This window comes from Pleurodeles waltl, chromosome 9 (assembly GCF_031143425.1).
Source record: "Pleurodeles waltl isolate 20211129_DDA chromosome 9, aPleWal1.hap1.20221129, whole genome shotgun sequence".
In the NCBI taxonomy this organism is placed as follows: Eukaryota; Metazoa; Chordata; class Amphibia; order Caudata; family Salamandridae; genus Pleurodeles; species Pleurodeles waltl.
Window position 1 is genome coordinate 756,952,380 of NC_090448.1, and position 27,995 is coordinate 756,980,374.

General features: G+C 41.6%; 1 long non-coding RNA gene across 1 annotated transcript in view; it reads right to left on the minus strand.

Annotated features, from left to right (window-relative positions):
* Window positions 1-329: 329 nt before the first annotated feature.
* LOC138259933 (uncharacterized) overlaps window positions 330-27,995 on the minus strand; it is a 196,633-nt gene continuing 168,967 nt past the window's right edge. The window contains exons 2-5 of the long non-coding RNA XR_011198777.1: window positions 3,306-3,362; window positions 3,082-3,220; window positions 2,274-2,964; window positions 330-630 (exon numbers count right to left, since the gene is read on the minus strand). This is a non-coding gene — a long non-coding RNA (uncharacterized lncRNA). The remainder of the gene's footprint in view (window positions 631-2,273; window positions 2,965-3,081; window positions 3,221-3,305; window positions 3,363-27,995) is intronic.

Consider the following 27,995-nt stretch of genomic DNA (forward strand, 5'->3'; position numbering starts at 1 on the left):
CAATAATCACATCATTATTCTTCTGCTTTGGAAAGATTACTTTTTAATCTCTGCCAAGAGGGGGGCACTGGTAGGAAATAATTCTGAGAATCATGCTTTTTGGCCAGATTGGTGCTGTAAAAATACCATATATACAAAAGTAATTGCTTGCAACAAAGTTAAACTTTCCATTCAGAAAAGCTTAACTTGTGGTGCTTCACTTCCCATGCTCCGGACTCCGTGGGGCTTGCCTTACTTTGAGGTACAGCACATTATTAGTTGTTTTACATAGTGACTAGTGGCAAAAGACTGAACAGAACAATGGTTCAAGTAAAAAGGATTAACAGGGGTATGTCATCATGTCATTTTATTGATCTAAAGCACATCATTAGCCCCATGGGGGCCAGGATACTGAACAAGAGAACAAAAGAAAGCCCATGACACTGTATGAGAACAAAAAGAAAAGCCAGAAGGCTACAAAAGAGAACAAATAGATTCAACGAAAACCAGCAACTTCGTTGTTTGTTTCTAGATGTGGAGTTTTCTTTAGTCCTCTTCTTGCATTGCAGATCTTTATAGTCAGCTTCCTTCTCATAGTTCTGTTGTCCAGTGATGGCCAGCCATTTACCCTGCACACAGACTTCATAAACTCTGAAAAAGTAAATGAACATACATTAGTATCGTATTACAACCACTATTTTAGTTTTTTCATAGGGCTGGGTTGCCTTTAAAATGTTCCAATCTAATATCTCATGTTGTGTGCCTGATGAGATATGGTTTTGGTTGCAAGGGTTCATAAGTTTAACATTAATAGCACTTGGTCAAAAAGGCAGAGGTGAGAGCAAGGCATTGATGAAGAGGATGTAGAAGGTAAAGAAAGAAAATGCTCCTTTATGAACTTATGAGTGAAGCAGCATGTTGTGGACTTAGGAAATCTGTTTGCGTTTCAGGAAGAGGTAAGAACAGTTCCATCTACATCAAAGGCCCTTAAACCTTTTTTGGATTGAGCCCCTATAAGTAAAAGTTGAAGTTTAGTTCCCTCCGAAACTTCATACATGACTTGGGGAAGCATGAGTGGCAGGGACCAGAGTGGGAGGTTACTTTTCTGGAGCTCAAAATGTGCACTAAGTGTGGGAAATATAAAAGAGTAAATATGAGCAACAGAAAACAGATAATGAACACAAACCACCACTCCACAAACTGTGGTGTTTAGCTCTTCCACCTATTGGACCTATTGGTCCCTAATGCACCACCTACACTAATGATAGTTCCTACCCCAAGCAGTAGGCTGTCTTATCTGCCTCGCCATTTGCCCAGTTCTGAAATAGTCTGCCTTTTCGGGGGGATGGGAACAACAACAAAAAAGTAATTCTTGTGATTTCATATAACTACACAACATCAAATTACGCAAATTACACCCTCCCATAATTAGGACAGCCTGGAAAAGCACTAATTGAACAAAGTCACGCATCGTGGACATCTTCATTTACAAGGTATTTGTGCCCCACTGGAATATACCCATAAACCCATGGGGCTGCACACACCCCAGTTTGAAAACCTCAGATCTACAAGCTTGCTGTTTCATCACATTATAAATTATCTTCCCAAAAAACACAAGGGCATATTGGAGGGTCAATATCTGGCCAATGAGGACCTGGATGTTGCACACAAGTGGGTGTTTAAAAATCCCCAAGCTTTTAAAATGCTGGCGTATTTGAAAGAATGATTGATTCAAGTACAGATCTAGGTGTTGAAACAAACCTATGTGTCCTCTGCAAACAAAGTAATCAATACCAGATTTCATTTACATAACCATCTTAAAACGCAGCTATGTCGAGCCTGAACTCTACTTCAATATTCATATTTGGAAAACAGTCTACCATTCTGACCAGAAATCCAAATAGGAGCTTACAACCAAGTGCTAGGAAGAGGGTGGCTGATCTAATTAATGGAACAGTTGATCAGGTCTAAATACAATCTATGAGCACGGTGTTTTTAGCAGTGCAGTCTACCAGTGCACATACATCCACTTTGACCCCCCCCCCACACACCTAGACCTACATATTTGGAAATTAAATCCCAGCACATGGTCTTGCACCAGATTATCATGTAATTTGTAGCACAAACCCAGGACAAACAGTTACAAAATTACACCTCCCAGCTGTTAGTTAAGCGTGATGGAGCCCTTGTGCAATAATTTAATACAGGACCACATATGCAAACATCGGAGGTATAATGTATTTTCATAATCCTATATTGACTGAAAGTTAATTTGAACATTTATAATATCTCACCAAATAATGCATCAACCTTCTCCTCATCTAGGGCAGCTTCTCCAGCACGAGCTTTAGTTATACCTTTTGCTGATGCAAGTTCTTTCGGTTAAAAAAGGATTTCACTGACACCATTCAGAAGGAAACCTGCACTATCCCGAGCTGCCTTGGCTTCCTCCAAGACTTATTTCAATTCTCTCTTTGGCACAAGAACATTTCTGAACCGTGAAGGATCATTTGAATCCTTCACTAACTGCTGCATGTCAGTCTGCAAATAACACAAACTATTAAATAGTTGCCATCATGTTAAGTTACATACTTATATATATTTAGAAGTGGTGGGTTTTGTATGTTGATTTGGTATCGGTACATGTCTAACCATATTTAGGAATTGCTGGGTTAGCTCCATTGAAATAAAAGCAGCCATACTAAAACACATTGCATGCAGAAAGATTTGAAAGTTTCCCATGCAGGAAATCTACAAAATGTATCCTGTATAAACTTTAAATGTTCAGGAATGTTTAGAAACTACAACACAAATGGTATTCCAATAGAGTGGGAAAGAAAACAAGTACCTTTTGTACAGTGAATGTCCGACTGCATATTTTTGAGGTTCCTGTATATGGTGAGTTCCTTGAGCTTGTCAAAGCAGACAATGCTGCTTGCAAATGCTGTACAGCCAACTCACTGTTGCAAGTGCCTTGTAACTGTGCTATAATAAAACAACAAGAGCTCTTAAAGACAGCAGACATGTAGGTGTTTAGGTGGAAAAACGGTTTCGTAATGGAAATTTGTTGCAGTTTACGTGGTTATGTAGAATATCACTTACCTTTTAAATGTTCGTTTTCTGCTTGTAAAGCATTCAATTCTGCTTGTAACCGTACACAAACCTCATTCAGGCAGGAACTAGGGCCAACAGAATAGCTTTCATTCTGGTTAATAATGGACAATGAGTTATATACCATTTCCTTAAGAGAGAAAACAAATCATAATTAGGCTGTGAAACTAGAAATAGAATTCCTATATAACTTAAAAAGTAATAAAAAAAATTACCCCAGTGTGAAATGATGGACTTTCCTCAGTTATCAAATGAAAGGATTCTTCATTGTCCTGAGGGGAAAAAAGGGGAAAAAAAAAAGAAATCAATCTTCAAGCCATCTTTTACATTGTACAGCTCAAGCACTTTTCCATTTGTTTATTCACATTTTAAAGGTATAAATATGAGTCTTACTGTTGACGTTGACAAAATTAAGGCACTATATTAATTCTATGCTGTAATAAGGATTGAGGCTATTGATACTGCTGACAGGTAGAAATTAAGTAGTTATTAAAAATATGTCTAAGCAGCAAAAGGTATGTTATGGTCATCAAGAAAAAAGACTGGCATGCTGGCTTCACAATATGCAATTGTGTAGTATGGCAGCACTCATTTAGCTCTACTTACGTCAAGGCCACCTCTTTCGTTGCTTGGAAATGGGTCAGCATGGCAAGGCGTATGGTTCACATTCACATCTGTGAATGCTGCTGTAGACGGAAATTCACTGTAGGCCAGACTGTGTGACTGTGAACTGTGAGCCAAAAAACCTTGTGGTGTCAACAAATTTGGTGCCATTTTATGATCACGTTTGCAGGGTCTAGTAGGTGTTACTTCATTGTGTGAAGCAGTCATTTCTTGTGTAGGCAATAGTTTTTTGGGTATCAGCTGGTGACGTGGTGAAGGGAAGGCAAGTTTTTGTCTTTGATCCTTGAATTTGAGAGGGGACTCCAAGAAAGTTTCATTTTCACCACCTACTGCTTCATATTTGTTTGTAGATTTCAGATGAAGGACACTAGCCATCCCCGCTAAAAGGGCCAGGTTTTCCAGTTTCTGCAAGTTAATCTGTGAACTTGCTTCTCCAGGCTGAGAAGATGTCCTTTCAACATGAGCTTGGATAGGAACTCTTATATTATCCTGGCCACTCTGCTTGGCTTTATTTTTTTCCTTGCATCTTTTCTCTGCAATCTCTTCCTCTTGGAGCTCACACAATACCCTTTTAAGTCTTCCAGCACTTCCTCGACTGCCACAGTCCATTAACAACTGCTTTTTCTCCTGTGCCCTTTGAAGTAACACCTGTTTTAGACCCTCCGTTGTGCCGGAATAGCTTGCAATTAAGTCTTCAAAAATGATAATTTCAAAACTGTGACAAGACCACAGTGAGGATTTGAAATATCTTCCCTTGATTACCCGAAATATGTACATAAACATGTATTGATATCAAAGGACACAAACTTACTATCAATCCATAACAAGTAAGTTTTTCTTAATGGGCAGTACACATTTTAATTTTTGAACTTGAACTTCCTGAATAAAGGCACCTAACTAAAATAGTTCTTTATCCACAAATGGCATGTGTTAAAGAAACGTTTTTAATTATTTTACTTACCAGATGATTGGAAAAGAACCACAGCCTTGAAGTCTCTCTCTTCAGTGATTGTCCGACCACTTTCATCAATATTTTCAACCAGCCATTTACATAGAACTTCACCAGGATTGTCCAAAAGCAGAAATTCTCCATCTTTTCTAACACAAACTGAACGATCGCAAGCGAAAAATAGGACATTGAATGAAGCCATGATTATATCCTGCTAGATACCAAAATCATGAATTAGTTTGCGACTGGTTAAAGATTTAGGGGTAGTGATGCCATTAATTGTGTTTGACCAATTACTGTGTTTCACCACTGCGCATATTAGTTGCTCAATGTTCACCAGTAGCACATTACATGTTGTATTCAGTTTAGCTGCCTATTGGCTTTAACATGGCATTAGCCATTACATTCTGTATTCAGTTTAGCTGCCTATTGGCTTTGACATGGCATTAGACATTACATTTGATATTTAGGTTGGAGTGGTGGCTGTGACCAGGGCTTTAAGCAAATAAATGAAGAGATTATTGAAAGCTGCATGTTTACACCCTTTGAACATAGCAGCAGGTTTTAGTGATATTCAATGCTAGTGGCTATGGTATTGGAGGTTGGCTGTTGCAGGTGTTCCGGAGGTGAGGTATTTTCTTGTGTTCCTGTGGCAGTGAGTTGTTAGTGGGCAATTTCATGTGTTATGTTACTATTGTTTACATATTGGTGCCCCAAGGCCACAATACAGATATATCACTACTGAATAGCTCTTTTTAGCAAATTGTCACTCTCATGGTAGTGTGGTTGAGCATTTAAGAGACGCTCACAAAGATTCATACAGACGCAAACAATAGCACTAAATAACATGAACTGCCAGTTAGTGCTTTGCTATGACAAATAAAAGTACTTTTTAGAGAAGTATATACACGATAGAACAATTCAGACTTAGATACATTAAAAACAAAAGGCAGTACCACCTTCCAGGCAACAGACAACAGACAAGACCCCAAACATAACAGGTGGAAACTGATCTCTACTGTGGTTGTTACTCGATCAGATAGCACAGATATATCCATGGAGCGACAGGGTAGGTGTTGATATCTCTTCCCTGGAGGTGAGAGGAGTTTAAAATATATTCATCAATAAAGTTTATTATAGAGGGAACAGAGGTCTAAGTTAATAAGTTTATTTGATCATTAAAAAAAAATCATAAAAATACACATTGATAAAAACCTAATAACAATAAACATATAAACCAATTCATCCTGGGTGTGACAAACTGCTAAAACAGGATAACAATCAATGGATACCAGTGCTCTCATATAGAAGTCACATAACACTTTAAAAGGAGCTTGTGGTGATTGACACGGACTTTTCCCTCAGATTCTAAAGAGCACCGATTTCCTACAGCCTACCTCAGGTTGGAAAAAGGAGGTAACGCTGATATAGACCTCTGGGGAATTACGTAAAATTAAAAAACCTAAATCAGGTCGACATTTACTTCCCCCTAAGCACTGTAATTTAATTAGTAAATTGAGAGTAAAATTTAAAGAAAATTATAAAGTAAAGCAGACTTTGTGAGGACGCCTGATCGCAGGGGCAAACAAGGATGGAACTGGGGTCGTATTGATCCAGAGGAAAACATCAATGTGATCTTATGGGACCCGACGTCAATCTAGTAAAAAGCTTTCTATCCCATGTATTGCACACCCAACCATAGTAAGGCATCGTTTGGAGATGGGATTTATTTATCTGTTTATTATGTTTCCCTGTTATGAGAATATATGGAACTATGAAGCACTGGAAAAGTAGCCCAAACGTTTCTGTTTATAAAAAAAAGTCTATCGCAACATGCGCTAATCCAGTGTGTTTTAACTTATGAGGCAGCGAGGAAAAAAGGACGCTCTTTCACCCCGCATCCACAACATAAGCACATATACACCAAAAGGTAGTGCGTACCACAAGATTTGCCGTTTCTCCCACCAGTCCCGGAACCTTGATTATTGATATTGTATAGATTATGTACTGGAGCTACGGTAACAACATCTTAGTTGCGAGTCAAAAGGTTCATTCGCGTCCCCTTGTAAGTTTATTTTTTAAGGTCAGACATGCTCTGCGCTCTCCCAGAGTGCCAATTCATCTGCTCAATTTAACAATTTCAAACACTATGCTCTCAAGCTTTGACATCCCCTGTATTTAGCGCTGTCAGAGCGATATACGTGCTCCCCTAAGGCACATAATGCTCATATTTGAATCTGGATTGAATGAAAACAGCATTTAAATGCCGCGGCAAGTGTTTTAAACATCATTTGGCGTACTTTAGCATACAAGCGAGCAAGTGATATTTGTGTTGGAAATTAATGGTTAATGAGCTGGGAAATGCTTCAGAACAGTAGAAAATGTGCTGTTATCGAATGTTCCACCATTCCTATACTTTGTGGTAGTTTATATGCGTTATCACTTTCTAAGCCTAAAGAAGCCTTTTAGAGCGATATACGTGCTCCCTTAAGGCAGATAATGCTCATATTTGAATCTGGATTGAAGTCAATGAAAACAGCGTTTAAATGCCGCAGGGAGTGTTTTAAACATCATTTGGTGTACTTTAGCATACAAGCGAGCAAGTGATATTTATGTTGAAAATTAATGGTTAATGAGCTAGGAAATGCTTCAGAACAGTAGAAAATGTGCTGTTATCGAATGTTCCACCATTCCTATACTTTGTGGTAGTTTATATGCTTTATCACTTTCTGGGTTTAAATAAGCCTTTTAGAGCAATATACGTGCTCCCCTAAGGCAGATAATGCTCATATTTGAATCTGGATGGATGAGTGAAAGGTAGGGTCGATGGATTGATGAAAGGGTGGATGGATGAATGAGTGAGTGACTGAAAAGATGGATGTGTGAAACGATGGATGAATGATAGGTGCGTGGATGGATAAGTTTGATGGCTAGGTATTGAGATGAATGGATAGACTGGAAATGTATGGGTGGACGGACAGAATGGTGAAAGACTGAATGATGGATGAAATAATGAATGAATGACAGAATGAAATGGTGGTTATCAGCAGGCGAATGGAAGGAGGAAAGGGTGAATGGATACAATTAAAACAGGAGCGCTCTTTTGGGAAGGGACGCCAGATCTATCTCCCTGCCCACGCTGCTGTGTCCCAGCTTAGCCAGCAGCAGAGGACAAGGTGGACATTTTGTTCTCCTGTACTTGGACTTTCCTTCTTATGAGTCCAAGCAGACCAGGCTTGGGGGGTCTCAAAGTGCACACACCTCTGCAAACAGTGGTAAATTGCAAGAAGTAGCACCGCAGTGGTTCCGATTCTAGGGCCACCTACAACCTCACTGGTACCCTCAAGCTGCTTCAGTAACCCTACTTGGGATTTCTTCCTCATGGTTCCTGGTGTCTAGGAATCTCCAGGAATAAAAAGGTAACAAGCATTTGCAATGCAATTGGTCACGCATCTGCTTGAGTTAGAGCTATTGGCGTTGTAAATTAATAACTGGACATTTCTTGCCACATAAATTAGTCAACCCTGCCTCATAATTTGTCCTTTTCCTGCCACATAATTCCAGTGGCCCTGAATATATCTAAAGTACTTCAATATGCCTTCTTCCTCTATTTGCAGCGAAAAATGAAAATGTTGCCATTTTGCATCCCAATTTAAATCTCCCATGCTAATTCCAATAGAATACCACTTTCACCACCCCACCATCAAAGTTGCTGGCTGGCTAACACAATTCCATCCCCCCTCCAGCCCCCCCCCCCCAAAATAAAAGAACCAAAACACCCACTGTGCACTGGATATTTTGAATCAAGCAATGGCACACATTCAAATCATAAATTTGCTTGTGTCACTCAGGCTCCTGCAATATCCATAACACCTCCTATTTGTGTGTGAGCTTGTTCAGCTCCAAACATATGCAGTAATGCTTTTTTTAAATGTGTTTCTCTCCTCTTTAACGCACACAGGCTAATTTGTCATGTTTGCTGCTCCTGTAGCTGACCCGTACCAGTCTCGCCTGTTTTTCATTGACGTTTAAGACTTTGGCAAAGTGGGCTCTGGCCCGGGGTCCCAGCCTTTCAGGGGGACCGCTGCTGAACTTGCGTAAGTCTTAAAGGGCTTGTTTTAAATATAGTTTTCCTTTAATCTAATTTTAGGCGGGTAGTGTATGAGTCCATTATGGACTTGTTGTACTATTCTGTATTTCCCTTAAATCTCCCAATACAAATGGTACCCCACTTGTGTGGGTAGGCCTGGTGCCCATGACAGGAAATGGCCTGTAATGCAACATGAAAAATGTTTCCACGCAAAACTGACCTGTTTTTTTTCAAAGTGGGTAGCTGTGGTTTTTTGGCCTAACCTAGGGTTGCTTCTAGGGAAACCTAGCAAGCCTATACATTTTTTAAAACTAGGCACCCAGGAGACTCTATGATGTGGAGATGTGTGTGGCTCTCACCAGGTTGTTTTACCAAGAATCCCTTGTGAACCTCAAACTCAAAACACATTTCCCTTAAATTTCTGTGATGGAAAGTTCTGGAATCTGAGGGGAACCACAAATTTCGTAGCACTCAGCGTTCCCCTTGGTCTCCCGATAAAAATGATACCTTACTTGTGTGGGTGATCCAAGCTCCTGCGACAGGGAAGGGCCAAAATATCTATAGTTTGAGTGGGAACCCCAAAGAGTGTCCAAAAGGGCAGTTTTTTTAAAATATGTTTTTAGGCTGGCTCTGCTTTGGGCACCCACACAAGTGAGGTATCATTTTTATCGGGAGACTGATGGGAACGATTGGTGATAAGAAATGTGTGGTTTATTTCAGTTTCGGAAAGAATATGGCACAGAAATTCAGGGGAAATGTGTGATTTTTTCAAGGCGGGGACGCTGCCATCAAATGGCTGGCGGAAAGGCAGAGACGGGGCCACAGAGGGGCCCCAGCACCGCCCATGTCAATGTCATGGACAGTGCAGAGGCCCCACATAGGCACAGCCAGAATGAGCACTATATGCAATGGCAACAGTGGGCATTCCGACTGTACTGTTGGCGCAGAGAGTGCGGTGGCATTGGCCTTGGCTCTCTCTTTGAAGTTAAAGCCGTCCCACTGTCTCAGCCATCGGCCCTGTGGAAACATCATAATATGGTGGCCAGGAGGCCGCCGACTTGGCTTCATCCTCCCAACCATCGTCTTTGCGGTCTGACCACCCTACTGCCAAGTTCATAATCAGCCCTACTGTGAATATCATTATAGAAGCAAAATGTACAATTGAACATTCAAAAATGGTCTGTAAATATGCAGCACTATGAAATTGGAGGCTTTAATTTGGTATCCTAGATTGATTTGGGGGAACAGTGCAAGTGCATCAGATAGAATACAGTATGGCTAATGAGTGTCCCCAATTGAATTTAGACAAGCTTCAACCTTTCATTAAAAGTAAAATGTTGATCTCTTTATTTACATTTAAATGTGAATTAAATGAAATATTCCACCATTTGTGTATTTGTTTGATGAATGCATGTCTGCATAATTTTATGTATTTGTTTGAGGTTCAAATCATCCAATATCACAATGGTTAGATAAAGAATGTGCTGCATAATGTGCCTCTAGTTATTGCATCATATGCAGCATCCCTTTTTTGTTACATTATTTAGTCAATCCTCTCACAAATTTTCAAACTCCATTGTCACTTAATTTTAGTGATCATGGATATAATGGTCAATGTTCATCTTTATTAATGTTAAGCATTGCTCATTTTAACAATGGATGCTTGTTTTATCCATTTTGGAAATAAGAAAAAGTGGCAAAAATAAAAAATGTGTTGAAAAATAACCTGTGACTTATACATAGTTCTCTGCTCATTGTGAATAATAAAAAAAAATTAATGTAATTTTGTGTTTATCTGCAATTAAATATGCAATCATCCAACGGTTTGAAGTTTTTCTAGCGAACGTGAAGCTAGAGCGGTGAGCATGCTCTTGACGTAACCAGCAATTCATGTTAAAATCACTAGAAAAAAAACATTTTATTGAAAACAAAATCGTACTTTTGAAGTAATCAGATACTCATTTTCAAATCATCCAAAAGTCATCAGAAACAGTCTCATCTTATAAAGTAATCGGATACTCATTTTCAAGTCGTTCTTAAATCATCAGGAATAATGGCACCTTCTGAAGTCATCAGATACTCATTTTCAAGTCATCTTTAAATCATCAGGAGTAATGACACCTCCTGAAGTCATTGGATACTCATTTTCAAGTCATCCTCAAATTAGCAGAAATAATGACACCTACTGAAGTCATCGAATACTCATTTTCTAGTCATCCTTAAATCATCAGGAATAATGACACCTTCTGAAGTCATCAGGTACTCATTTTCAAGTCATCCTCAAATCATCAGGCTGAGCTTTTAAGCTTTCCTGATGACTTTAAGAGCTTGATGATGTCTGATGATGTGAAAATGACTTCTTATGTGGTTGGATGATCATCAAAAGACTCTAGGATGGCTTCTAAAGCAATCCTGTTTGACCTGGGGGGTACGGTCTTTGGCAGGATGTTGATCTCTGCTGCATTCAGAATCTTACGGTGTCAGCAAAGGCAAAAGAAGACTTGAAAAGGATGGAGGCGCAGAAATATTTGTACTACAATTAAACAATTGTTTGCTGAATCTGTCTTGACAATGAATGTAGTGTTGTAACTAAACAATGGCTTGTATATACGAACAAAGGGCAACTGAAATCTATTCTCTACTGGGGCCTAACCCTAAACTACAGTTACAATAGCATGAAATTTATGTGCATTTGACACTAGCAACAACCCATCATATAAGATATTACATAATGCTTTTAGCAATAATATTTCACACACATCTTTGCATGTATGTATGAAACCCAAACAGTGATTCAGTCACATTTTAGCACATCCTAATTTGGGTTCGAGACCATCCATGTTTGGAAGGGGTGTGTTTATGACATCTCTTTCAAATACCAAATTGGAGTGGTATGCATTAATGCTTTGCAACCGAGTTCTTTACCGATTACAAATATGTAGTGGTAACCCATTTGCAATTTGGAAGGGGCCTTTTTGGGACTCTTTTCGCTTTGCAAATCTTTTAAAAAAAAGTTTAGTAAGAGGCACTGATCCATCAGCCATTGTGTCTCCTTAAACAAAAACAACAAAACAATAAATCTTTTTTTTTTTAAACACAGTTCCCTTTCCTTTAAGGAAAACGGGTTGCATTAAAAAATATTTTATTTAAAAGCAATCATAGACATGGTGGTCTGCTTACTCCAGAAGACAACCATCCCCGTGATGGCTAATAGGTTGCAAATTGCGGCCTTCCTCATTGATATTCTTCAGTTAGGTCGATTTGCGACACATTAGAAAAGGCTATTTAAAAATAAAATTTTCTTACATTAAGAATAGCGATTACCCAGTAGTGATTTGGAAAAAAAAGCTATTTGGAACACGCTATCCTAAATTTTCATATATTTGGCCCTAAATGTAGGACTTATAAACTAGAAGGGCAATGATAAGAATATGACAATGAAAGAGTGAATTTTAGCTTTAATTGTTATATGGTGAGTTGACTAACAGATTGTAGTCAATGCATTATATTTAGGCTCTCCTAATGATGTCCACTTCCTCCTACAGGCCTAACAAATAAAATGAAAGTATGATATTTGAAGTTTAATTTCGATTTCATCAATACAAATTCCAAACTTTGATTTAACTGGGCAAGTATAAATCAGTTTTGATTAGTTGCTATGAGCCCTTCATCATTTTAGCTTACTCTGCATTATTCCTACCCTTATTTTCGCCCAAAACTAAGCTACGCAAAATTACAATTCCCTCTAAGGGGTACTTTGGAAACATACCAACGTCCCCATACAGATCAGATTTGTCTATGTAGTTTAGTGCTAGATCTGTCTTGTGGTATGTTCCCAAAAAGGACCCTAACAAACAAAAAATAACTAGAAATCTAGTCTCAGAATGGAATTGCAACATTTTTAACTGTGGTTTCATGTAGCTAAGTCATACACAGTAAATACACCCGACAGGCTCTCCCAGCAGATAGCTTCAAGGCTCTTGAAATATTTTTGGGCATCATCTGAAATAGTTCGAACAGCATAATGAGAAAGGTAAATATTTTCCTGATCCAAAATGTACAGCCTATAAAAAATATGTTAGCTTTGAAGAAAACAAAGGTACATCACCTGCAAGGAATTTCAGATCATTGCCCAGAGGTGAAAATCTTCGACCGAACAAAACAAATGGATTGCAGAAAAAGACCAGTAGGCTTGTCTAGTCTGTCCATTTCCCAAGCATCTGTTTTGCACAGGGACTCTGCTTGCAAAATTACTTGCAAAATTACTAGATGTCTGAAAAAAGCCAAGAGGCATTAATTATTCATAAAGGGATTCATGTATTGCTGGAAAAGCCATAATATGAGTAACCAGGGTCTTTTCGAGAAGTTGACATCTACAGGTTCCTACTTGCTTTCAGGCAAGGAAGAAGGAACAAAACTTTTTATACACTTAACATAACACATCTGTAGGCAATGAAGCATTCCAGTGGCAGCATTGAATAAAATTGGCCAAAACAATCCTTGGTGAAATCTTTGTGATGGTCTGATGGTTACCTAACTTGACATCCAGGATATCCAGTACCACCTGACATTCATTGTATTCGGTTCTTGTTTATCAAGAACCATATTACAATGAGGACACACTGTCTCTGTTTGCACAGAGGCGCACCTTTAACTAGGGGCACCTGGCACAAAGAAGGCCAGTGTGCTGTATTACTGATAATGTGCTGCACCCAGGGAAGCCACTAGCTCGTTTTATTGAAAGATGGACCACCTGATTCAAGCCATCAATCAGCCTTTGACAGTGCTGATGACTCCTGACATGCTCTTTCAAGTGGGAGAGAGATTCTCTTGCAAGTGGGTGCAGTGAGTGACTGCACCCACCTTCAGGGAGATGTCGGTGGAGGATCTATGATACTTTCTTTCCACCTCCGATTGGCACTTTCAGAGGTGCACTGACGGCATGCCCCTTCTGTGTCATATAGTCAGTGTGTCGAAACTATTCTTCCATGCAAACATTGAGAAAGCACACAGACTATATACAGCTTATACATTAAGCAATTCATGCATTAAACATCTTCGGAAGATGCTGGTGCCACACAAGTATTTTTCTCTTTCTTTCCAAGCAATTAAAGAACAAGCAAATGGGTTTCTGGGTAGGTGTCATTAAAGCCCAATGTCCACTTTAAAAAAAGCACTAAGTCCAAGTTGTAACTGAAAAATGGAAGTGAACTTAGGGAGAGACCAGTAGTGCATGTGCTGGGAAATGAGTCATGACAAACACCAGGCTTTGCTGATGGCACTGACACTGTACAAGAAATGGTTGAGTTTCTACAAATTTTGAAGTGCTCAGACTATTTCTTATTTATATGAACAAGAGAGCTGGGAGCCAAACTGGGACTTCGATTTTTTTTTTAATTCCTGTCCATGGACGAATAGTGTGAGAAGCCATAATCCTGCACCCATAGGTGTATGGAATTTGGTATTATGCTTCTCCACTATAGTTGTATGTGTATGGCTGCATGTCACCCATCCACGCAAGGGCAGAGTTATAAAATTACACAGCAGGTGCAGTGGCACTTAAGCCCAGGCGAGTTAGGGACTCGCTGCATCAAACCTCCGTCTGTCACTCACAAAGGGAAAGGTGCTCCTGTAAAATATATAAAAAACGCTGATACAGATGATGAGAGGGGCTGGCAACTGTGGCTTTAGGGGGTTGAAGACCTTTCCCTGAGAGCAGAGATAGAAGACAAGGATAAGAGATATAAATTGTGGGAATGTTAATAGAGCTTCTACTGCATGTACAGAATAATCACTGAGATCATTTTCACTTCCCATTTCCAGCTGGGGAACAGCATACCTGTGGCACAAATTTCAGATACGTATACTGCATGGGAACTAGATGAACTCTTATGCTTCTTACGTTGCTCTTGAAGGGAAACTACCAGTGTGACACAGGAAGAAATTTTCATGTCTCTTTCTCTGATACTCTACCAAGGGAACTGCAGTGACACAGATAGATTGACTGATCAGTCTTAAGTTGCACACACGGCGACCAAGGAAGTCTCTGTGTACACAAATAGGCTGCTCCATCCATCTTACACCATGCCTGAGGGAAAACAACTAGTGGGACACTGATATGGTCTCTCATGATTCCTAAAATGTAGCCGTGGAAACATGACTGGTGTGGTACACATAAGGTATCTCACCAATAGGGTGACTCATGAATCATAAATTTGCACGGGGGGGGCACAGCTAGGAAGGGAAAGCTAGATTTGCTTATGTCTCTTAAACTGTATAATGGAGCAATATGTCTAATGTGACACTAGTAGGATCACATGTGCAGTGAGCTGGGAAACTTGATCAGTGTGACTCATGTAGGATGGTGACTTGTACTGGGTATGTATCATGTAGAGTACACACGAAGTAGTAATTATGGAAATTCCAATTTGAAGAGAATGGTAAGACTGAGAGAAAAAACTAAAGAATTGCTAAAGTGTAGAAATTGTGGGTTGATGATATGTTGTAGGAGGCATGACGAAGACTCAGTGCTCCTCCTGAGAACACCAGCTAAAATTGTAAGATGCACATCCTGTACAAGTCTGCCCCTGGAATATTCATTCTTTCTATCTAATTACTGATGTGCTCAATCTTCATATTCTTTTGTCCTGATGATGAGTACAGAATTGTGATTGGGCTAAAACGTTGTTGGCAATAGTGGTGATCATGATAATTATTTCACAGCCTCAATACACCAGATAGAGAATGTTCCTTCTACAGTTCTTATCACTTCTTTAAATTGCTCCTAGTCTTTATCACATACATACTTTGACTTTGTAAATATGCACTGCGTGATCATCCAGTACAGTGATCACTCTTTATGTATCTTGGATACTGTTAGAAATTGGGTTGTTGGTTGAATGGGGTGTAAGCTCTGGTCAAGCAGCAAACGCAATCCTAGTCAGGGTGAGGTACAGGCAAACCCTAAATTAATCTGGATTTGCCCTCTGGTAGCTTGGCACAGAGCATTCAGGCTTAACTTAGAGGTAATGTGTAATGTATTTCTGCAAAACGTCAAACAGTAAACAACTGAAAACACCACGCAAAAAGATTCCACACCAGGTTACAAAAATATAACTTAATTTATTAAATGAAACATGACCAAAACAACAAAACTCCAATAAGTAGAACTTGAGATGTGAATTTATAAAGAATAAGCTGTACAATATCACTTAAAACCAATAAGAACCAATCAGGAATAACTGGTCACTCAGGACAGGGGAAAAGTCAGAAGTTCAGGCTAGCCACAATAGAGTGGCAGCCAACAACAGGAGACCCATTTAGGCTAGCTAAACAGAGGTAAATCCTGGTTGTGGAGCATTGCGTGGGTCTGGAACATAGATGTGTTGCGCAGCCGGGTTAACGCCTTGGTTCCGATATGTGGGAAGGCTACATTACGAGGTCCTGTTGCATCGGCGATGAGGATCCCATCAACGGGACTTGTGATACGAAGGCTGGAGTCAGGGATGCATTGCACAGGTGAGGCAGTGCATCAGCTACTATGAGTGCAGATGCTGCGATGCAGAGCTGTAGTGTCGTTGCTGAGGCTGCCATTGATGAGAAATGCGAGGAGCTGGTGCTGGGAAAATGTTGATTTTAAATTGTGATTCCAGAGGCACTAAACTCAAAAAGTTTATCTGTTCCTCATTGTGAATTAAACTTATTAAATGTATTAAGATAAATGAAAAATAACTTTGGAAGTGAGAGAGCGTAGCTTATATAATCTATATTAACATGAAATGTTTATGAATTAATGTGTGATAATGCCGCATAGAAACTATAGTAATAGCAATTTTGCTTAGACGTACTCTTGAATTGTGACCACGATGAGTGGCCACCAATGTATACGCGAGCTAATATTGATGACCAAAATGTTATGTTACGTTCAATTAAGCTTATACTAACATTTGAGTTATTAAATCTGTATTGAAAACCTCATAGGCCTTAAGTTAGCATGAGCCGAGGCTTAGGAAGATGAATGTAACCATGTTAGATCCGTTCTCAGGCATATTTTCTATGCCCATGGAATAAATGTTAAAATAAATTGAAACAGTGTAGATTAATGCAATGTACAAGGTCATTCAAACCGGTGAAGACAATGGAACTGCTGACCAAAAGATGTGCAAAAGAATTACAAAAAGATGAAGTCACACCGGACGTGCCAACTCTGAAGACGTCAATTACGAAGACCAATCAAAAACTTGTAAAACAAAATGGGGTGAAGATTAGGATTACCTAATGTGTCATACGATAGGTTAAAGATAGTGGGGTATAGCAAATGTCCAATAGAATTTTGGGGGAATGTACTACGAAAAAAAGGATAAAAACCCATGTCACGGGGAATCAGGGGAAATTAGGTAGGGAACGCTATTGATTTTATCCAGAAACTCTGTCACTCTGATTGGTGACTTGAGATTTTATTAGAACCATCCTCGCCCTTAGACTGCCCATTTACACGTTACCTTCTTATGAGGGAAGTGCTCTTTTGTCCCAGAGCTGAGTTCTGACGGATGGCGATTTGACTGATGTCCTGAAGATGAAGACTGAACCTGTGCGCTGACCTAATCTTTGGAGGATAATTATGACAATGCATTTGTAATTTGTCTGTTTGCTTTTCCTTTCTAGGTACCAACTGCTTGATTTTGACAGAGACCTTAGCTAGATGTTTTCTAAATTGGTGTTCTAAATTGTTTTGCATGAAGCCCAACATGCGAATGCTAATCAGTGGTTAGGACAGGTGTTCATCAAACTGACACAAATAGACAAACGACCGAGAATATGCTTTGTTGAAACTGACGCAATATTGACACTCTGCTAAACTTAATCTATGTTCACGCCGTGTTATGTTTTGATGTTTGTGATTCTCGCTTTAATGAAAGCTTACCAAAGTTGCCATATCGTGACTATGCTATTATGTTTCTTGGTGTTGAGGTTAACGCAGTTGCTATTAGATTGTAATTAATAGGGAATAAAACTCATAAAATTCTACTAAACAAGGTGTGGTTATTCATGGCTGGAAGGTCATGGTAGCGTCATTGAATTGATTAATGATTTTGACTAAAGTGAAATTCATTGTTGTGATAAATATTGATGACATTATTGACGTATTAATTGATATATTGATTACCTATCTCGTCCTACGGTGTCTCTCAACTGGGTCAAAATATTCATTGGCCTAAAACGAGTCCTGATGTGAAATAAATTATCATAAAGGGACGCGTTAACAGACGTTTTCTACTACCAGGACATGTGAAATGTAAAAGTACATGTTCAGCCTTTCAAATACATTGCACCCTGCCTGTCCAGGGCCTACCTTAAGGGGTGGCTTAAATGTATAGAAAAAATTGAAGGTCTCGACCTAGCACAAGTGTGATTTTGCCAAGTCTGCATGGCAGTGTGAAGCTGCTCACACAGGCTCTGCAATGGCAGGCCTGAGACATTGTTAAAGGCCTACTTAAGTTAGTGGCGGCACAATCAGCACTGCAGGCCCACAAGTAGCATTTAATTTACATGCCTTTGACACATGCAATGCACTTTACTAGGGAATTATAAATAAATTAAATATGCTAACTGGGTATAAGCCAGTTTCATCATGTTTTAGGTGAGAGAGCAAACACATACTGGTTATCAGTGGTAAAGTACACAGAGGCCTAATGTCAGCAAAAACGAGGTCAGAAAAGTGAAGGACGTAGGGAAAAAGTTGAGGGGAAGACCACAATAAGGCTGTGAGATCTAATAGGTGCATTATGATATCTAAATACATTGCATTAATAATATAACCTTTATTACACAATATGTTTGTTATTTAAGCAGTTTTTGTTTCTGTTTTGCATTTATTGATTTCCTATTGATTGCAACCTATGTAATACTTGTACTAAATGAAACATTGTTGTTTCCAATCTAATTATTCATATTCATGAGGCAAGGTATCCAGTCAGCAGTTTTAGTTTAGTATGTTGTCATTTACTTTAGCTGCTAAAATGAAAGACAGATCATAACACAATCACGACAAGGTCGCAAATCACCATTTACAGTCGAGCTTTAAAACGTTAAAACCATTAATGATCAATCATAACATTTTGGATTAAGGGTGGATTAAGTGCTTTGCACCAGTACAGACCTTTGTGCTAGTGTTTCCTGGAGATATCAAAGTGCCACAGTTTCACCCAAGTAGCAAAGGATTTATTGAAACAAATGTGTATTGGCCACCCACCTGACCTACATTAAAAATATTTTGTTGTAAAGTTTCCGCCTTGAAGTAATGCTGAAAGGTACTAATCTATTTTGTATTTCTTTTCAGCACTTAACCAGTGGCCAGAAAGGTAATGACAGCTTTGCTGGAATGAACCAGAAGTGAAGGAGGCCCCATAATACCTTACAAGTCCACTGTTTAGGTTTAGATTTTGGGACCTCACAGCCAGACTTTACAGTCCCTCAGCTGAAGTTCAAAATACTCTTCAAAATACTTTTATCATTTGTTTATCATATTTTTAATGCTGCAGCACAAGACAAATCATATCATATTTTTAGAAAATATGTTATTGACATTTTGTTAGCTCAATACATTAATTCAAACTGGATCAATGTGATAAGATGGAGCAATGCGTTTTCATGAAACATCATATCACGATTCAGCCAGAGACGTACCGCAAAATGAGTAATTGGTACAGTCTCAGCATCAAGATTTATGCCAAATGTCATTTAAGCCAGTAAAACATAGCATTGTAATCATCAAATAAAGAAACAGTTTTAGTTACTTTTTTTTAGTAATTTTCTTTTTTTGTGTTTTTGTTGTGTCCCACTGTTTGTAACATAAGAAAGATAACTCCCTTCTCTCTCTGCGGTGCTCATTTCATTGTTCTTCACTATTATCCTATGTCCCTGATCTAGGACCTCAAAGGCCAATAGTGGCGTCCCATTATCACCGTGGCCCGGACTCTCTTTCACCATCCTAGGGGTCCCCTGATAAGCAGGTCTATGTGTCTCCAATTTTGTTTAAGTCAATGTGTGATGTATTGTCGGATCCTGTGGGAGTAGCAGTAGAGTCAGCAGTCAAGCCGTGATCATGACCCCAAAGCAAGTAAGGCGTTTGGCAGTCAGTCATCCTCCAAACCTGTATCATATGAGCTTCTTCTGCAACAGCTCATTCTGTTATATCCAGTAGCCATTCAGTCATCAGAGAAGGTCTGGGATTCAGCCATCGGATGGTAATTCTTCGTTTAGCTAGCGTCAGAAAGAGCTCTACGAACCATCTACTCAGATTTTCTTTTTTCTAAAGGGAACTAGACCCATAGGCATTTCTTGAGTTCTCTGAGGATGGTCCAGTCTGTGGCTTTATGCAAATGGAGCAATACCCCTTCCCAGTTGGGAATTATTTGAGGTCAGGTCCACACAACATGGACAAAATCTGCCAGAGTATATCTGCATCACTTGTACCTATAGTCCCTAGTTGTGTAAATGTCATGCAAGAGTTTGGCCGACAGGAAGGTAATATGTATGAAGCTGTATTGGAGCCATTTAAACCTTGAGTTCACGGAGACCTCTTGTACCCCCTGTTGATCCGGACCCATTCAGCAGGTGTGAAGGGGAGCTTGCATAGCTGACTCCATGTCTCTTCAACTTTTAGGTGAGGTTGGATCTGTCTGCACGGAAAGCACATTACAATTGCTTAATGAGTCTCCTAACACCTGTCAGTGACAACAGTGTGACAAGTGTCTTGGTTTCAGGGCTTTAGGGAATACCCGTCATATCTCTTATGCGGTCTCAGCTATTTTAGCATATTGGAGAAATTGCCCAGCCCCATTTGAATTGGTTTCAATTGCGTCTTGCAACATGATAAGTTGGCCCGCCAGGTAGAGGTCGTCTTAAGTAGTGCAGCCCCCACCCGCCAATAGACCATTGAGTGTGCCATCTGTGTGAACACTTTAATCTTCCATAAGTCTAGTGTTGGTGCAAAAGGCGCTCTATGGAGTACCCTCCCCCACCCACTCCCAAAGCTTGCATACCAGTCAAATTACATATGGCACATCGGAGCCATTCTGTTACCCTGCAACAATTGGGATCCTAAGTCGGGGTCCCTGCATTTGCCTTCCTATAAGGACGTCTCCCAATCTGGCTCCACATCAAACTAATGGATGTCAAGCTGCAGGTTGGACACAAAATAGTAAAGCTCAAGATCAGGTACCTCGATTCCTCCCTTTCCATTTCCAGCTTAAGCATGGCCAAGCCCATCTTGCATCTCCTCCCAGCTCATATGAGGTTTAACAGGAGTCTTTTTATATCTCAAAAGACGCTGTGGGGAATCTCATGCATAATTGCTTGTGCTACATTTAGGCAACGAGGGAGCACCACCTTTTTGATTGAGGCATTTTTCCCCATTAGAGAGAATTTCAGGGTATTCCGAAAACTGTATGGAAGAGTGGAGGTTCATGAATATGCAGCCTTAATTCAGGGTGTGGCATTGTTGTGCATCATATTCTGTAAACATGCCTAGATATCGAGCATAGTCGGTTACCCATGGCAACCCTGTATCCGGTGGCATCTATATCCCTTAACTGCCCCAGCATGAATAACACAGATTTGCATTGATTAACATAGAGCCCAGAGAGCTCCCCAAATTACGTTAAGTAGTATTAGAGGCAAAATATCAGGTTGGCATAAGTATATCATGGCGTCATCTGCGTTGAGTGGCTCCATGTGGGTTGTCTGTTCCACCTGTATTCCCCATTCCCGCAGTACCTGATGGAGTCTGCATGCTTGGTTGTCCTCTGTCTCCCATACAGGGAGTAACCCTGTTGAGTGCAGCGTTATAAGTGGATCACCTCTGACACAAGGCGGTCCAATCGAACCCTCGTCATTGGTGCCACATATAACAGTTTTAGCCAGGCAATGAATTTAGAGCTTCTAAGTCCTTCTAAGTCTAGAAAGGCTAAGGCATTCTGATCTTCAGTCAAATGGTGTGAGTGAAGGATATGAGACAGATGACGGAGATTGCAGAGAGTATTCCTCCGGTGGATGAAGCCTGACTGATCTGTGTGGATTACTTGTGGAAGGTAGCAAGACGGGTACTTCGTGAGCAGGTGGCCAAGTATCTTTTGGTCAGTATTCAGCAGGGCGAGTGGGTGATAGTAGCCAGCCTCTACCAGATCCTTTCCAGCTGAGGGAGCAAAACTACAAGGGCCTCTCTCATAGAGTCAGGGAGTACACCCCTCACCAAGGCCTCCTGGTACACCTACAATAATTTATCAGCCATGGTCTCCAGAAGTGCCTGATAGAGTTCACCTGGAAGGTTGTGTCCTCCTGGTTCCTTCGCCATCTTAAGGGAGTCTATGGCTAGGAGCATTTCCCTCTTGGTCAGAGGGCTTACCAGATCCTCCCATTCAGAGCTCTCTAATCTCTGAAATGGCAGCAAGTTGAAGAAGAAGCTTTATTCGGTATGAAAAGAATTCATCCATTACAACAGATAATCACCAAAACATTGTAAAAATACCAATAAAAACCATGTATAATAAAAACACACATCGTAAAAAACATGTACATATAAATACATATATATATGTATATATAGAAATAAAAAACAGAAGAAAATTAAAACCTCATTCATAAAAGCTGAAAAAGATAAATGAAATCATTCTAAGAATTCTACATTTTTGCGCCAAGTAGTAGCTCCCTTCAGGAATGAGCCCAGGCCCTTCCATACCAGTACATCTGAGGCCATTTGCAGCCACATGAAAGCAGGACGGTATTGCACAAAACCCTTGGGCCTAAGGAGCGGTAGTAAAAATCGGGTTCTAAATGGAGCATAGAAGACACAGAACAGTGTAAAATGGATCAAAGTCTGATGGGATACCCCATCACAGGGGCAGGGTCTAATACACTTCTCCCCATACTGACCTAGGGGGAAGCACAAATTGCTTCTAATGATCCCCAGGCGAAATCGTGTTATGAGAGACCTTTCCCTCACATCCTTGATTCCTAAAAGATATTGCTCAGGACCCACCCACATCTTTAGCATAGTAAATTCCCTGATCGATTTTTTCCTTAGAGCCTCCCCCTCCCTCTTGGTCTCCTGGATTCTCTGATAGTTATCCTTAACCCATTTTTTATCATAGCTAGTTAGGTCTTCAGGATAATCAAACAATTCAGGCCGCCCCAGGTCATGAGCCATCTTCCTTATGTGCGACAACCAGGGGATATGTTTTACATGGTCGCAGGCCAAACAATCCCTTAGGATATCCCTATTAAGAGAGGCCTGTTCGTTACTCGAAACTGAAATCCATAACAAAAGGGGAGCCAGCTGGGTAGTGTCCTGTACATACTCAAGGTCCAGTTCCAGGTGGAGGCAAAATCCAGGAATATTTTGACCAACACCCAGAAGCCTTCTACAGAAACGATTTTCTTCCACCATAAGGGCTCGGGTATCCCTAAACCCCCAAAGTGCTGAACCATACAGAAGGACAGGTAGGCATTTCCGCCTAAAGATTTCAAGCAGGGGTTTGATCGGTTTGCTACCTACCCTAGCCGCGAAGTCAAAGGTTGCACCAACTGTTGCATGAAAAAGCACAATCCTTCTGGAAATACAGGGTTTCCAAGAACCTTTCTCATCAAAGATGACCCCTAAGTATGGGAACTCGTGGACTCTGCTAATAACTTGATCCTCCACCCTTAGCTCCCCAACCCTGCTCATAGGTTTACCACAAACCATAAAGTGCGACTTCTTAAAATTGACCTCCATCCCCAGTGCTGACATAAAGATGACATAAGCTCTAACTAATTCTCAGAGACCATTCATCGTGCGGGCCATAAGGACCGCGTCATCCGCATACGTCAGCACAGGGATATCAATACCCTTCATCTTCGGGACATCCCTGCAGTATTCCATCAGAAAATCTGTAAGTCCATTAGTATATAGAAGGAACAAGGTAGGGGCCAAGACACACCCCTGGCGCACACCCCTTGAAAGCTTGAATGCCTCCGAACGTTCCCCGTTTGGGCCCACCCTCACATTTGCCACTGTCCCTGAATGGAGATACCGGAGAAGCTCTACAATAATAGGGTCCAACCCTAACTGAATTAGCCTCTCCCATAATAAAGACCGGTTCACTTTATCAAAAGCACAGCTGAGATCCATAAAAGCAAGATAAAGGGTACCTTTTCTGGCCTGTGTGTATTTGTTGATTATCATCAGTAAATTGAGACACTGTTCTTGCGTACCAAGACCTTCCCTGAAGCCATACTGTTCCCGACTTAAAATATCATTTCCTATCATCCAGGCCTCCAGACGCCCTAGGATGATCCGCCCCAGAATCTTCACAGAGGTATCCAGCAGTGAAATAGGGCGATAGGACTTAGGATCATTACGATCACCCTTTTTAAACACTAGGACTATGCATGCCAATCTCCAAGAGGCAGGGATGCCCACAGTTACGGCTGCATTGAGAAGATTTAGGAGAATGTGTGCCCATAACTGAGGGTTAGCTTTATACAAATCCATCAGGATCGAGTCCGGGCCCGGAGCTTTATTGTGCGCACAGCTCTGTATCGCATCAATAACCTCCTGTAGTGAGAATCTGATTGCTAGGTTAGGAGCCACATCATACACACTCTCCTGTGTATTACTTAGGGGGGTACCCTCAAATATATTACAGAAATGAGTTACCCAGGCCTCCGGGGCTATATTACATCCAAGGCCCTCGGAGGTTTCTGTTTCAAGGGAACCTCTATTCACCACCTTCCAAAACAGGCCGGGGTCTTTCAAAGCTGTAGCGCGCTCTAACTCTTCCCAAGCTTTATCTTTATATTTTAGCTTGCTATCCCTCAGGGTCCTTTTATACCTTGTTCTCGCTTCTTTTACGAGAACCCAATCTCTAGGGTGGGTCTTGGTAGCCATCTTTAGATTTGCCCTCGCATCATAGCAGGCTTTGTCGTACCAGCCACATTTACGTTTATTAGGGTGGTTGCCTACTACAAAAAGACAGTCTCTGACTGCAGCATATACTACTGTTATCGCATCTATAACAGTCATGGGATTTGGCGCTTCTGTCAGGAGTATTTCCATAAATAGATGTAGGTTGTTCCCCACCACCCTTCCCAGAACTTTTTGGTGGTCTACTTGCTTCCACCCAAGCCGCCTACCCTGGTCCTTTGTCACCACCGTTACAGGCCTGCCTCGTCCCAGTAGGCGACACGCCCCCGGGAGTTTAAAGGACAATGTAAGGGGATTATGATCGCTAAAGCATTCGCCTAACACTTTACCTCCCATCACCAAGTCTCTCATAGGAGGGGACACAAAAATATAGTCAATGGTGGATCCAGACCCTCTTCCGACATAGGTTGGAAGTTGGTGAGTGCCTACTGCTTCAATGTCATAGAAATTCAAGAGGCCCATCTCCCCGAGTTCCTTTAATAGATCTCTGCCTCTGGAGTCCTGCGGACCCAGCGCTGAATAGACCTCGCAGTCACGGATGAAGGGATTAAACACAGTATTGGACCGACCCAACTTGGCATTAAAGTCCCCAGAGATGATGGCACGAAATTCCAATCCCACCTTCTCCATTCTAAATTGCATAATCTTAAGAATGGAGAACAGGGCCCCAATTTGGCACCCCATATCCCACACAGCATTATAAAAGTTGACCAATAATACATTAAAATGATTGGAAAAGAGTACCCATACCAGCAATATACCTTGATGGTTACAGTTAATTTGGAAAGCACCCACTATCTTAGAGAGGCGGATTAGAGTAACCAGGCCACCTTTCGAGCTACCACCAAGAGACTGTACGGCTGGAATTGCATATCTGTCATACCCATCCCACACAGCCAGTCCCGTCGACCAAGTTTCCTGAAGCATGATAACATCATAGTTAGCCACACACCCAACCCATGCTTGATCAGATAGCTTAGTGTCATAGCCCGCAATATTCCATGAGATAAGATTACACTGTGGGGGTACCTCTTCTTGTATAGCCAGTGCCTTAGCGCATTGTCAATCCACCCCTTCCAGGGATAGGTTGCTGTTGGTTTTTCTACTGTGTGCCTGCAGGCTGAATTGACCCAGGGGGGGATTCCTACCAGATCCAGAAGAGACTCCACTACATGCTCGCATGTGATCATAAAAATAGGCCAGGGGAACCATCCCTATAGCACCTGCACTAGGGGCAGGAGAGCGATGGCTAGAGAGAAGACTTCTAGTCAAGGCGGGATATCTGACATTTATAATAATACAGTCGCCCTTCCCCGTCTTGTTTTTAGGACCAACCCACCCAATTCTTCTGGCAAACAGGATATCCTTAAAGTCCTTACATGAAAAGTCACCATTTTTACTCAGCCAATGTCCAACCTTATTTATGAGTTGGTTTGTAGACTCAGTTGCCCCATAAACAAGAGCAGGCACATTTGTCAGCACTACCACGTAAGGGGCACATGCAGGGGGGAGATCCAAGCAGGCCGGGGAAGGCCTGGCCATTGGCTGGTTCAAATTGTCATTTCCAGACAGCAGTTGGCCACCCCCCCCAGCTGCCACAGAGTCCGTATCTGACTGCCTATTGCAGCTAGACATATAGACTGGCCTCTCTGGCCTCAATGAAGGTGTTGGTACAGTCAAAGCAGTTTCAGCACAGGCTCCCTGTCCCTCATTATTGACCGGTTTCACCAAAAGGGGGTATGATTTTTCCATGGACCCCAAGAGTCCTGCGGCTACCTCTGGGAAGGGCAACTCCTTACTGGCACAGGAATGCCTCGTCAAGGCCCCACTTCCACCAACACCCTGGCTTCCATGACCTCCTTGCGCACAAATCAGGGATACTGTATTTTCTATGGCAGACAATTTCGCCACTACGGGAGACAAAAGCTCCTGAATAATCTCCCGAAATTTAGTCAGAATATTAGTTGTGTCGTGCCCATAATGCTGGCAAGGTGAAAAATCTGTGCTCCCACCCTTAGGGAGCTCCAGGAGAGGTGTTTTTGTCTTTGGTATCAGTTTTTTAAGGCTTTTCTTTTCCTCGGGGAGGGCTACAATTTTCCACGACAGGCCGGGGGCGAAGACAATAGAAGTCTTTTACTTCTTCTGGAGGGGCCAAGGGACCCCAAATCCTCTGTTGGCTCAGCCTGAACAGGCTCAGTATCAGCCATGCCAGCACCTTGCCCTATCCCCAGAAAGTCCACCTCCACAGCCACGGCCTCACGGGGGCCGTTTTCTGTTGGGGCCTGGTGCTAATCTTCCAATTCCATGGATAACCTCCTCTCTGCCAAATCAATTTCTTTTGTCACAACCCCAACCGCTCATGCAAGAAAGGAGTCTAAAGTGGTGGCACCATAGCCCTGTCTGCTGCTGCCACCCCCCCCCGAGGCCCAGATAGGGCTCCTTTTTACCTGCCCATATTCACAGTGCTTGAGAACAATGCAACAGCGGGGCAACACACAAGATGAAACTAGATAGGCTGTTAAAAGTCCACTAGCAGCAAAATAGAGACACCAAAATATGTATCAGGTAAATGAAAAGGATTTGGGCAGTCACTCCTTACTATAAGTGAAAGAGGGGTGGCCCAGCCTCTTTCGGACGATGACGGGCGCAGGATGGTCCCGCCCTTCGCCCGCGCGCGTCCCGCGAGGTGGGAGCGCCGAGGAAAGTTTAAAGGGCTCCTGCCCTAACTCAATTGGCTGCCGCCTCCTGCCGCCACCAAAACGCACGTCCCGCGAGGTGGGAGCACCGAGGAAAGTTTAAAGGGCTCCTGCCCTAACTCAATTGGCTGCCACCACCAAAACGCGCGTCACGCGAGGCGGGAGCGGCGAGGAAAGTTTAAAGGGCTCCTGCCCTAACTCAATTGGCTGCCGCCTCCTGCCGCCACCAAAACGCGCGTCCCGCGAGGCGGGAGCGCCGAGGAAAGTTTAAAGGGCTCCTGCCCTAACTCAATTGGCTGCCGCCTCCTGCCGCCACCAAAACGCGCGTTGAAATAAGTGTCCACCAGGCACAAAGGAGGTGGTCCCGACGATGTATATACACAGTGCAGGTTGCAGTCAGTGTGTCATTTATGGATTGTTGTTTGCGTACCATTCATCCCATCTGATCCCGTATCGTCAGCATAGAGTCAGTGTAGTATTCTGTTTATTCACTCTAGCCAGTAGCCAACCGCCGTGACCTCCTCCATCTGGAGTCTACGTCTAGAGGCAAAGCAAGCATGTTTCTCCAGGCCTTCGCATGAG